Consider the following 12,443-nt stretch of genomic DNA (forward strand, 5'->3'; position numbering starts at 1 on the left):
ATTAATACATGATTTAATAGTTAATTCAACATGAACTCATGATTAGTTAAGATATGAACTAATCATGAACAAATGAGGAACTATCCTTAGACATGAGTCATAAGGATTCATGCATGAATAAGCAGCATTGATACATGTTAGTACGTTTGGTAATTAATGCATTAATTAACATGTATGGGTAAACTAAATCAAACAGGTTCCTTAATAAGAAGTACTCTGACTTTTAATTAAACATGTGATTTAATACTGTCATAATTTAAACTGTAAACTGTATTAAAATCTGCCATCTGCAGCTTTGTGACAAATAACAATTATTTAGCAATCAATTTCACAGATTTGTCTAATCAAACTGGAAAATAGACTAATAACTACCACTAATAATTTTCATTTGATATAAACCGTTTTCTGATTTTTATAGTTCATTTACATTTAGTCATAGCTATAGTTCCCTATATCGAGGGAACTCGAGCTGCGTCGAAACGCTAGGGGAACGCCTCTGCGTGATGCGTCATGAAGCACTCGTGAAATCAGTAGCGGGGAGATACGTCATAGGCGGGTGACGTCATCGACCAGGAAGCTATAAAGCACACCCGGACCAAACAGTCATTAGCTTCTGTGCCTTCACAAAGCGCTCTGTGTGAATATTGTATGTCAATTTATTATGTGTGTGTTGAAAGAAAGAAAAAGAAAGACATATGGCAAGCAGTCAGTTTAGGTGTTGTGTCACTCCCTGCCCACGTTACATCATGGGTGGGGACACACACCACCTTTTGTGTGATGTGTTTGGGGCTCGAGCATGCCCAGTCAGCTCTCGAGGGGGTTGGCTGCGTGCATTGTGAGAGACTCCCAATGCGCACATTAAGATCACGCGGGGCACTCTTCGAGGAGAGTGCTTTGGCCCGCGGTCCTCAGGGCTCGGGTCCCGCTGTTGCCGAGGCGCAGCGAAGGCTCGCGTCCTGGGGATCGCAGATGGATCTAGTGGCGGGGTTAGAGAGGGTGATCCCCTATCTCTGCCCTTACCCGCTGGATATCATGCCTCAGCTCGTGAGTTGGAAATTACGCTCTGCGGTTTCTTCCGCTCGCGCTGAGGCACATGATCAGCAGCATTCCAGTTCCGAGGAACTGGATGTTGTTAGTGTTGATGAGACTGATGATCTATTGCCACCGTTGCACACACACGTTCAGGAGGAGCTATTGGAGATTGTGACTCGCGCCGTAGCCAGATTGAGTTTGGACTGGCCGGCCGAGCAACAAGATACACAGCATAGACAAAGCAGGCTGGACGAGCGATTTTTGCCGTCGTATGCACAACCTCCAAGGCGGGGCTTGCCTTTCTTCCCGGACCTCCACACCGAGGTGTCGAGGTCCTGGTCGAAGCCAGCTTCAGCCAGGTCTTCAACCCCGCGACATCTGAGTACTCAAATACATTAGGGTTGAAGGCTCATGGCTATGCGGCGATGCCTCGGGTGGAAGAGACGCTTGTGAGCTATCTCTCCCCCGAGTCAGCATCGTCGCTGTGAGCCCCGCAGCTGCCCACCAAGCCGGTTAGAACAATGTCTGCTTTGGTGGGCAGGGCGTATTCAGCAGCAGGGCAGGCGGCCGCCTGCTTACATACGGTGGCCGTCCTGCAGGTATATCAAGCCGACCTGCTGGGGGATATTAAAAAAAAAGAGACAGAGGAAGTGGCGAGAGAAACGATCGCTGAGATCAGGAGAGCCGCAGATTTGTCTCTTCGGTGGCCACGGAGAGACATCTGTGGCTGAACTTATCCGATATTAAAGAGCGGGACAAGAAATTTTTAATGGATGCGCCCGGCCTCTTCGGGCATTTCAGCGTTTTCTCCCCAGAAAAATATATCCCCCTGGGGCTGCCGGGCGGGGGCAGCCCCAGCCAAGTACGTCCTCCTCCACGCATCGAGCCCAGCTAAAAGAGAGCGTGGCCGCTCGGGCCCCCCCGCAGAGACATGTCCGGGCGACGCGCTCAGCTGAGACCTTCCCGAGGTAGGGCAGACCTGAGGGCTGTCATTATCTCTAGGAAGGGCTCGGCTAAGAAGTCCTGACGCCAGAAGCGCAGGACTTCCGATGGCAGTCCCCTCCGGGAAAGTGCGGCTTGCCGAGGAGCCCGCTCTTTCCCGGTGCCATCGGGGGGCCGGTCTGCCAACCCTGCCACCACTGGTGCTTCAGGGCGCGGCGGTCCCCGGCGAACACATATCTCCATGTCCGCCCGGAAACGTAGCGGCGTGGGGATGTTTGCGCCCTCTCGGGAGGGCCCCTGGGCGGTCAGTTCGGTTGCTCCCTGCCGGTTATCCGTCACAGGACACCGAGCTGACCGCCCAAGAAAATCCAGAGGCCAGCCTCGAGAGGCTGGTTCCCTTAGTAGATTTTCTGGCAGTGTGGAAACTTCTGCTGAATGTCTCAGAATGGGTCCTGCTCACAGTAGAAAAAGGGTACAGAATTAAATTCGGTTTACACCCGCCCGTGTTCAACGGGGTTACTACTACGGTAGTAAGCCCCGAGCAGGCTCTGGTCATGGAACGAGAGGTACAGACTCTCCTGCGAAAAGAGGCTATAGAACGGGTCCCTCCCCACTGCAGAGTCGGAGTTTTACAGCCCATACTTCATAGTTCCAAAGAAGGATGGGGGGTTAAGGCCTATTTTAGATCTGGGTCAACTAAACACTGGTGTGTCACAATAGACCTAAAAGATGCATACTTCCACATCTCCATCCTTCCGCAGCACAGACAGTTCCTCAGGTTTGCTTTCGGGGGAGAAGCTTACCAATATCAAGTGCTGCCATTCAGCCTAGCTTTATCGCCCCGCACTTTCACGAAGTGCTTGGATGTGGCTCTGGCTCCGTTGCGACTCCAGGGCATCCGCGTGCTCAATTACATCGACGATTGGCTAGTGTTAGCGCAGTCGAAACAGTTGGCGGTTCAGCATCGAGATGCTGTTCTTGCCCACATGAGAGTGTTGGGGCTAAGGTTGAACGAAAAGAAAAGTGTGTTGGCACCTCAGCAGAGCATTACTTTTCTGCGGGGTAGTATGGGACACGAGAACAATGTTGGCTCGGCTATCTCCGCCCAGGATAAAAACGATCCTGTATACCGTGAACCAGATAAAGCTAGGTCAGTCACTCACTGTGAAACACTTTCAGAGAGTGTTAGGGCTGATGGCAGCAGCGTCCAACGTGATACCTTTTGGCCAGCTGTACATGAGACCCTACAGTGGTGGCTCAGAACCAAGGGGTTCTCCCCGAGGGGAAATCCCTTTCGCTTGATCAAGGTCACGCGGTGCTGCCCTACGTGCCTTGGTAAAGTGGAAGGATCCCTGGTCCCTGTCCCAAGGTCCAGTTCTGGGGGCTCCTTGTCGTCACGTGACGCTAACGACGGATGCCTCCCTAACTGGCTGGGGGGGCGGTCATGAGTGGCCGCTCGGCCCAGGGTCTGTGGAGCGGCCGTCAGCTCTCCTGGCACATAAACCAGCTGGAGCTGATGGCCATGTTGCTGTCACTCAAACACTTTCTCCCAGACCTGGACAACACATCGGTGGTCTCGTACATAAATCGCCAGGGGGGGCTAAGATCGCGCCGGTTATGGAATCTGGCTCATCGAGTGTTGACGTGGGCCAAGGGCAAAATGCTGTCGCTCAGAGCAATTTACATCCCGGGGGGCCTGAATGTAGTGGCAGACTCCCTGGCGAGGCAGGGAGTGGTGCCGGGGGAATGGAGGAGCTATGGATTCGCTTCGGGCGAGCTCAGGTGGATCTGTTTGCGTCTCAAGAGACAAGGCGCTGTCCGTTATTCTTCTCCCTCCCACTGGGGCTGGACGCAATAGTACAGACGTGGCCGAGGCTGCGTCTTTACGCCTTTCCCCCTCTGGCGTTGCTCCCAGGAGTGCTGGAGAGAGTCCGCCGGGACGGGGCCCAGCTCTTATTGATAGCCCCGCTCTGGCCGGGCCGAGTCTGGCTGTCCGATATTATATCTCTCCTCAAAGGGTCCTCTCTGGGAAATTCCCGTCAGGAGGGACCTTCTCTTGCAAGCCGGGGGGTCAGTACTGCACCCCCGCCTGGAGCTGTGGAAACTGTGGACTTGGCCTCTGAGGGGGCCCAGCTCATAGACAGGGGTCTATCTACTGAGGTGATAGAGACCATGTTGCACTCCAGAGCACCATCCACAAGGAGACTTTACGCACTCAAATGGAGAGTTTTCGTCGCCTGGTGTACAGGCCAGGCGTTGGACCCTGTTAACTGCCCAGTCGGTTCAGTACTTGAGTTCTTACAAGAAAATTCTCTGCAGGGTTATCCCCTTCGACGCTGAAGGTGTATGTGTCGGCTATATCGGCCTATCACACGCCGTTAGATAATGCATTGTTAGGGAAACACCGGTGGGTCACGCGTTTCCTTCGTGGTACTTTGAGGCTCAGACCTGCGGCACGCTCGAGGGTGCCTACGTTAGGCCTTATGTTAGCCCCGTTCGAGCCGTTAGAAGAAGTGTCAGAAAAGTTCCTTACATTAAAAACGGTATTCCTTCTGGCTATTTCATCCTTGAAGAGAGTAGGAGACCTACAGGCTCTATCAGTAGCACCCTCTTGCCTTGAGTTTGCACCGGGAATGGTGAAAGCATTTCTCTTCCCGAGGGAAGGATATGCGCCTAAGGTCCCGACTAATGTGCCGGGACCAGTAATGCTGCAGGCTTTCTGTCCTCCTCCTTTCATTAATCAAGACCAAGAGAAGCTGAATCTGCTGTGTCCGGTCAGGGCCCTAGACGCATATGTCCACAGAGCTGCCCTGTGGCAAAAAATCGGAACAACCCCAATGTGTTTTGGGTCCCCGAGTAAGGGAAAACCGGCTTCAAAGCAGACGCTTAGCAAGTGGATAGTCAAGGCTATTTCACTCGCTTACGAGTTGGCCAGACAGCCTTCACCAATGAGGGTCCGTACTCACTCCACCAGGAGTATGGCTGCCTCTATGGCTCTCATTTCAGGAGTTTCACTTTCAGAGGTGTGTGATGCGGCAGGGTGGTCCTCTCCGCATACGTTTATGAGGTTCTATAATCTAGATGTGGCCTCTACCCCAGGGTCCCGGGTGTTTCTGGGTTGAGCGAAATTCACACATACAGACATTTGGGACTCTGGCGACGTGGGTATTAAGTTCCCCTAGTGTTTCGACGCAGCTCGAGTTCCCTCGATATAAGGAACGTCTCAGGTTATTTATGTAACCATGGTTCCCTGAGAAGGAACGAGATACTGCGTCGCTATGCCTTACTCCCAGCATGCCTGTGATCGATTTGTTCGGCTTTTTCAGAAGCTAATGACTGTTTGGTCCAGGTGTGCTTTATAGCTTCCTGGTCGATGACGTCACCCGCCTATGACATATCTCCCCGCTATTGGACTGATTTCACGAGTGCTTCATGACGCATCACGCAGAGGCGTTCCCCTAGCGTTTCGACGCAGCGTCTCGTTACCTCTCAGGGAACCATGGTTACATACTTAACCTGAGACGTTTTCTTCTCGGAACTACAGTATGTTTGGTTTGTTTCTGGTGGGACGTTCATTAGTGGCACTCTCGGTGCTCCTAGCGTGTTAGTTGTGTTCCTTCGTTAATGCTAGCATTTTATCAAATAATAATGTCGACTGCTTTGGTTAACCAAAAGAATATTTTTTTTAATTGTTTAAATGTATATGATTCGATTAGCAATAGCCGGTGGATGTGCTCTGCTTTACATGTAAACATGCCATGTGTGTGTCTTTACAGTTATGTTTGGGCTTTATTTTAAGTCCATATAAGTTTAATTATAGAAATAAAATAACTAGCCTACACATACTTTGTATAGATATTTTTTATTTTTTTTGGACCAGGGGTTAAAAGGAATAAGGATTCTTTGTGTATATGTTAATTCATTGTTAGTGCATAGTGTCTAAACTCGTGGTTAACTAACCATACACTAACATCAACTCATGGCTATTTAATGTACGTCATGACTTTACTTGAGGGGGCACATCATGATTAATTTATTATTAACTAACCATGCATTAACATCAACTCAGCTTGTTAATGCATCGTGTCATGACTTCATGATTAATTCACTATTAACTACTTACCAAATTCAGCCTATGATTTATCATAAACTTACTATAAATTTCACATGTATCTAGTATAACTATTTAGCCCAGTTAAGAGTACGGAGGTACCGTATCATCATGGCCTATGGCTATGTCTATGTGAGAGGAGAGAGAACTGTTCCCTAACTTCCGGACTTAACTGCTTGTTTTCTGTATGGTTATTTTTTGGGGACTGATTCCTCAGAAACCATTATAAGTCACAGTAGGTTTAGTTTAATGGAAAAGAGATCACAAAACAGACTGAGACCTTTTGAGATAAAATATAGCAGATTTAGATTATCAGTGTGTGACGGGTGCATAGCCCACCTCACATATTTTGGCTTTTACGAAGCGGCAACCTCCCGCGATCTCTCTTGAAGCCAATACGGAAGTAATGTAAACTGCAATTCCTCAACTGGCCACTAGGGACAGGCTCCAGAAGGGAGCAGAATCTCATTGAACCCCATGTTAAAATTCTCAACTTTAAAGCAGAAAAAAAAAACATGTTTACAGCCTGGTACAAATTGTGGTTTTGGCTTATAAGGCTAATTTTGATCTTCATGACAACTGTGAGGGGGGTGAATTTTTTTTATAAATCATTTGTTTACGTTATATAAAGCCTTAAAGTTCTGCATAATTAAGGGCGTGGTTACAACTGGATAGCCATTTATCTGCCGTCTATAGTCATTGCGTCACCTCAGCTCCACGCATGTCCCGCCTTTTTGCCCATTTTCTGTTATGCAGGAGTGACACACGATGACTCGCTCACAAGATGGCAACGCCCAGCTCGCCCATACTTTAAGCTTCATAACAGCTTATCGGAATCCTATGGGTGACGTCACGGACACTACGTCCATATTTTTTAACAGTCTATGGCTTTTACCAAACATTTGGAGTTATTTTGGAGTTTAATTTAATGTTTGTTACTTTATTTATCCCCTCATATACAAAAAAACGTTTATTCAAAGCTTAAATATACAGAAGGGTGCACACTTCTTATATTTTCCTGTGCTGTTTGACTGTACCTGAGTCCTAGATTCTTCTGGTCCACGGAGTGACGGCCGCATTCCATGTGATAGCAGACAAAGGAAGAGGCGGGGCATCAGCCTGCAAACTTATGCTGTTCCAGAGGAAATTGGACTGTACCATTCTATTTTGATTTAGAGGGGATCTTTTGACTTTGTTTTATTCAGTTATACTTTGGTTTGATTTGAGTATTTTCTTTTCATATATATTGTTATATGATTGTATTATGTTAGGTGTTATAATGATATTGTGTTGTAAATGTTAATTGTTTTGCGTTTATTTGGTAAATTTATTATTTAGCTATTTACCTTATTTTTGTTTGGTAGAGGCTAAATGGGTATATATATAGCATTATGGGAGAAGTAGAGGGGGTCAGTATTGTCCAGCCACCGTAGCCCTCTAAACTTTGATTTTGATTTGTTTACAGGGGAGATTTATTTTTGGGCCTCTTTGGTTTTTGTTAGTTTCAGTTAGCATACATCTCAAGTTTTTGATTTTGTATGACTTTTGTTGGAATCTGCCCCTGTATATAATTTTTGTGTTGGAAGCAATAAACTTCCACTTTTTTCTACTATCTGTCCTGCCTGTTCTTGGCCTCAACTACCACACAGTGAAAGACTAATCTTGGCTTTCAGTAATATTTATGATGAAGCTTCTGAAAAAAGGGTTTACATTATGACAATAATTCATTTGAAAATGTATTTCAAAGTCAAAATCTGTTATTCCTTCTTAGAGAGCCTGTTTAATTTAGTTTACCCATACATGTTAATTAATGCATTAATTACCAAACATGTACTAACATTTATAATGCTGCAGTATTCATGCATAAATCCTTATAACTCATGTCTTAATTAAGGATACTTCCTCATTGTTCATGATTAGTTCATATCTTAACTAATCATGAGTTCATGTTGAATTAATTATTAATAAATGTATTAATACATGATTATTCATGTCCTGTTGTTATAAAGTGTTACCATAATTTCTGTCTTTTTTGGTGAGATTAAAAGACTAAACTTTCAGAAACATAAAAAAACCCTGTAACTGTTTCATACTTAAGCACACAGTGTCCATTTTCTTTATATTTCTTTTATATATCAGGCTTTGTCAAAATGTTCTCACTTCACAAATCAGTTATTATGCATGTGATGAATATAACGCTCAGCTTATGTTCGTCTGTGACTGTGTCGGTCGATAAGTAAAATGCATTAGGGTCATTAAGTGCCCTTTGTCTTCTGACCTTGTTAAAATATTCATATACAGCAGAAAGATTGTCTTCCACAGACCACAGGAAACAGACCATCACCGGACCCAGGGTCTATATCTGGCCAATCACTGTCCATATAGCTTGAGCTTCGAATACGGTCCACTGGACATCTGCAGACTATAAGACTCCCTGGCTTTTATGCCCTTTACTTTCTCTTTGTGTTTTTCCTCCAAATGGTTCCAAAAGCAAGTCACATATTGCTTTATACAATAAAGATGGTTTCAAAGCAGCTTCACATTAATAAACAGGAAAAATAACTTTTAAAATTAATAAATTATTGAACAATTTCAGCTGTAAAGCAGCTCAATAGCAGATAATAGTTCATTATTCAACTCAATATAGTTCAGTGTTGTTTCAAATAATTATAAGTTGTTGTTGCATAGTTCATCAATAATGAAACAAGTTTAATTAGGCAGCCCTACAGCAGGCAAAAGTGCCATTATTCAGCTCAAGTCAGCTTCAATGTTGATTCATTCAGTTCAATAACGGTGTCAATGTTGCAAAAGTTAACGTCATTATCCAGCTCCATTCAGTTCCAGTATTTTTTTTTTTAAAGGAAAGTAAGTGCTTGATTCTTGACTTGTTATTCAGCTTTAAATAGTGAGAAATCGTGATCACTGTCTGACTGCTATAATGCAGTATATTTTCTTTACTTAGTTACCACTTAATCAGATTACCCAATCTGAATTTAAATATTCTGAGTAAGGCTAATGAAAGAATTGTTCATTTCTGGCGAGTTTTAGAGAGATGCTATAGATGGGTATATCTCAATCCACTTTTGTTCAGCTGTCTGGTTTTAAGCAGTGAATGTATCTGCCTGAGAGAGGTTACCATTTGAATGGCAGAGGTCTTACACTTGTAGAGTTAACGCCTCGCTTGTTACTTTCTGAGGTAAAATACCCACCCGTCTATCACTCTGACAGCTCTGACAGCCATTCAGGGAACCCTGAGGTGCCCCAGTGCGCAATCAAAGGGCTTTTATTGAAAGAATCCAAAACTAGCCTGTCAGGACAGAGAGGCGGGGTCAGCTGTCATGGTGACATGGCCCTGCAGCGGTAAATTATCCTGAAAGAGAGAACTCTAAGATCCCGTGATCATTTTAAAACTCAGTTCAAGTGTTGCACTGCTCTTATCTGTAACTATAAAAGTAGTAAGTTGGTTTGAAAAGGGTTTCTGTCTGCTTCATTTGTCCATCCTCCTCCTCCTTAATCTTATTTATACTACTCTTTAACCACACAGGAGGAATATAACAGAACAGAACATAAATCAAAAGTTATGTTTTCAATTTTCTATTTTTACCACTGGAGGACACTACTGTACAGCAAATGGAAGTGATTTTATTATTACTTAGCCTACTAAAATGGTGTTTTGAACACTATTTGCATACATGTTGAGAGTAAGACTTTATTGATGTTGTGCCGATAATTTTTTTATATATATATATGCCTAAAAAAGATGTTTTATCTGCAGTTTATATATATATATATATATATATATATATATATATATATATATATATATATATATATATATATATATATATATATATATATATATATATATATATAGCAACTGCAAATTTTTTGTAGCAGCCAATGCAATTTTAACAAATGGGGGAAATCAATTATTCTGTCATTTATATGGCAATTTATAACTTGCCTTGCCATTTATAATAATTGATAAAACATTGGCATTATTAAAAACTGCTACAATCATATTTAAAGGGTGTGACTAATTCAGCCATTTCTTGTGAACATTCAGAATTTAAGACATAGTGCTTGCATTTCAGAGAGTCAAAGAGTTTTTTCTTCTTCTTTATTTTAGGAGAAAAGCATACCCCAGAGTTCTAGTGAATCTGTGTGATGTCGTTCATTACTGGTGTAAAAAAGACTTGCACTTGCAGTTTCATCAGCAACATAAGAAGAGTTCTGCTGAGGCTTGCTCACAATCATATGGAAATAATAATGCAATTTCCATCAAAATGAGGGCAGCGCTCTAATTTTGCAGGTGCTTTAGGGTCAGGGCTTGGCTTGGAACTGAATTATGTTTACATTATCACTACAAAGAAAATGTGTGAAGTGTTTCTTTCATCTGGTGTATCATTTCATACCCCTCTATTGAAAATGGTTCAGGTGTCATCATCCTTGAGAAGATGACAGCTTAATATGTGTAAGCCTCTTACACTCAGGTTGTGTATTCTGAGAATTGGGGACCATGAAATAAATCTCCATCCATGACATGCTTACTGCTGGTGATTTACAGTATCATTTTTATTTTATTTTTACAAATACACAGAATAAACCATCACTGTTCAGTAATGAGTGTCGTTTGGGTAAAATGTCAAGAAAATTCTTCAAGGGAAGAATTATTGTAAGTTACATTCTTTGTAACAGTATTTATCTGTTTCAAAGCCACGTCATGATTATACAAGATGATACAAAATGCCACCCCATGAGCGTGGCTTGTGCAGTGGTGCCCTGCATGAGCACAGACGATTACAGTGAGTGTGTGGCTTGCCTGGCCCAAGCTCACACTGAGGCAGCTTCAATGAAAGTGGACCCACCCCTTGTGCTGTCCCATTTATCTCCTCCTATGAGCCTCGGCGGAAGATACAGCAGAGTCAAAGGACTGAGCATTTGGGTTTGAGTCACTACACGGCGACTCACTCTCCTCAGTGAGATGTTTTCATGGTGATCTTCTTCCGAAAGGATCTGCTCAACTGGATGATATATAGGGAGTCATTCCAAGAGGCAACAGCTGTGACAAAGCAGTAGTCCACCTTGAGGCGCAAACGTCCCTGATGGCAGGAGTGGGATGGGACTCGAGCAATCAGCCATTCTGTCCTTCTTACAGGAGCTGCTTGGATAAGAAGTGTAACCCTTCCATCCTCAAGGCATATATGGTTGCCAATGCCGGCCAGTCTGTTGGAAGGAACAACTTGGTCATCAAGTTCTTCAGGGGAGACAGGAGACTTAACTTGCCTTGCTCTTATATTGTTCAGATCTGGGACATGTCCTGTCCATTCAAACTGCTCCAAGTGGCTGTATTGCAGCCCCTGTTGCTGAAGACCGCTCCTGCTTCTTAGCTTTAGCGTTGGTCAAGTGTGTGGGTGCAATGCAGGCGCTCTCGTTAAGTGCTCTCCACACTGTTTAAAGAGCAAATCATTAATCTGTTAGCCCTCTCCCTGCCTTGGATGGCGAGCAGGGCGCTTACTTACTTTGCCCAGTCCGGGCCCTCAGAACTTTATTTGAGGTGCTCTAGCCAGTTTTAGCCGCTCTAAAGGGCTGCCAGTTACGAAGCCGATATTATTCCACTGGATAGTTGATGCTATTGCCTTGGCTTGCCAGTCCACTAGGGGAATGGCCGCCTCCTGGGCTTGGTCCAGCGGAGTTTCCATTAGGGATATTTGTGCGGCAGCCGACTGGTCTTCGCCGTCTACATTTGCTAGGTTTTATAACTTGGACACCCTGCCCATCTTGCTTGATTGTCTGCACCCCTAAAAAGTGGTCCGTCTTTGCTGAAGCTCCAGCCCTGTGGCCTCAGCCTCACTAGTTAGCCTATGTTGCTTAGGGCCCTCGTAGTTGCACCCTAGGACTGGGCTCATAGGAGAGCTTTTGTTCTGTTCCGAGAATGCTCCGGTTACTAACATAACCGTGCTATACAGCTGCACGTGAGTCGACACAGCTGCTTTTCAGTCAAAATATTAGGGGTGACCCCAAATAGTCGAAGATTCGATGCATCGATATGCGGAGCCGGATTCGACCACCGATCTCATGGTTGAATCTTCGCAGGTGTTATGAAACGAGGATCATACCATTTTGGCAATATGGGGGTGCTCAATATTTTAAAGACGTGGCACGGCGCTGCGTGGTGCTGAGATTTGCGTCCGGTGTGCGCCACCTTAAAGCTTCGCACTGGCACCGTAGCGGCGCGCCTTTAAAATTCAAACACATTCAATGAGTGTACGCACACCGGTGGCGGCATTCGGTGACTGTCCTCTGCAATTCAGGAAGTTGTTTAAAATCCTGCCGCGCCACAGAGCACCATTTCAAG

Source organism: Pseudorasbora parva, chromosome 7 (assembly GCF_024679245.1).
Source record: "Pseudorasbora parva isolate DD20220531a chromosome 7, ASM2467924v1, whole genome shotgun sequence".
In the NCBI taxonomy this organism is placed as follows: Eukaryota; Metazoa; Chordata; class Actinopteri; order Cypriniformes; family Gobionidae; genus Pseudorasbora; species Pseudorasbora parva.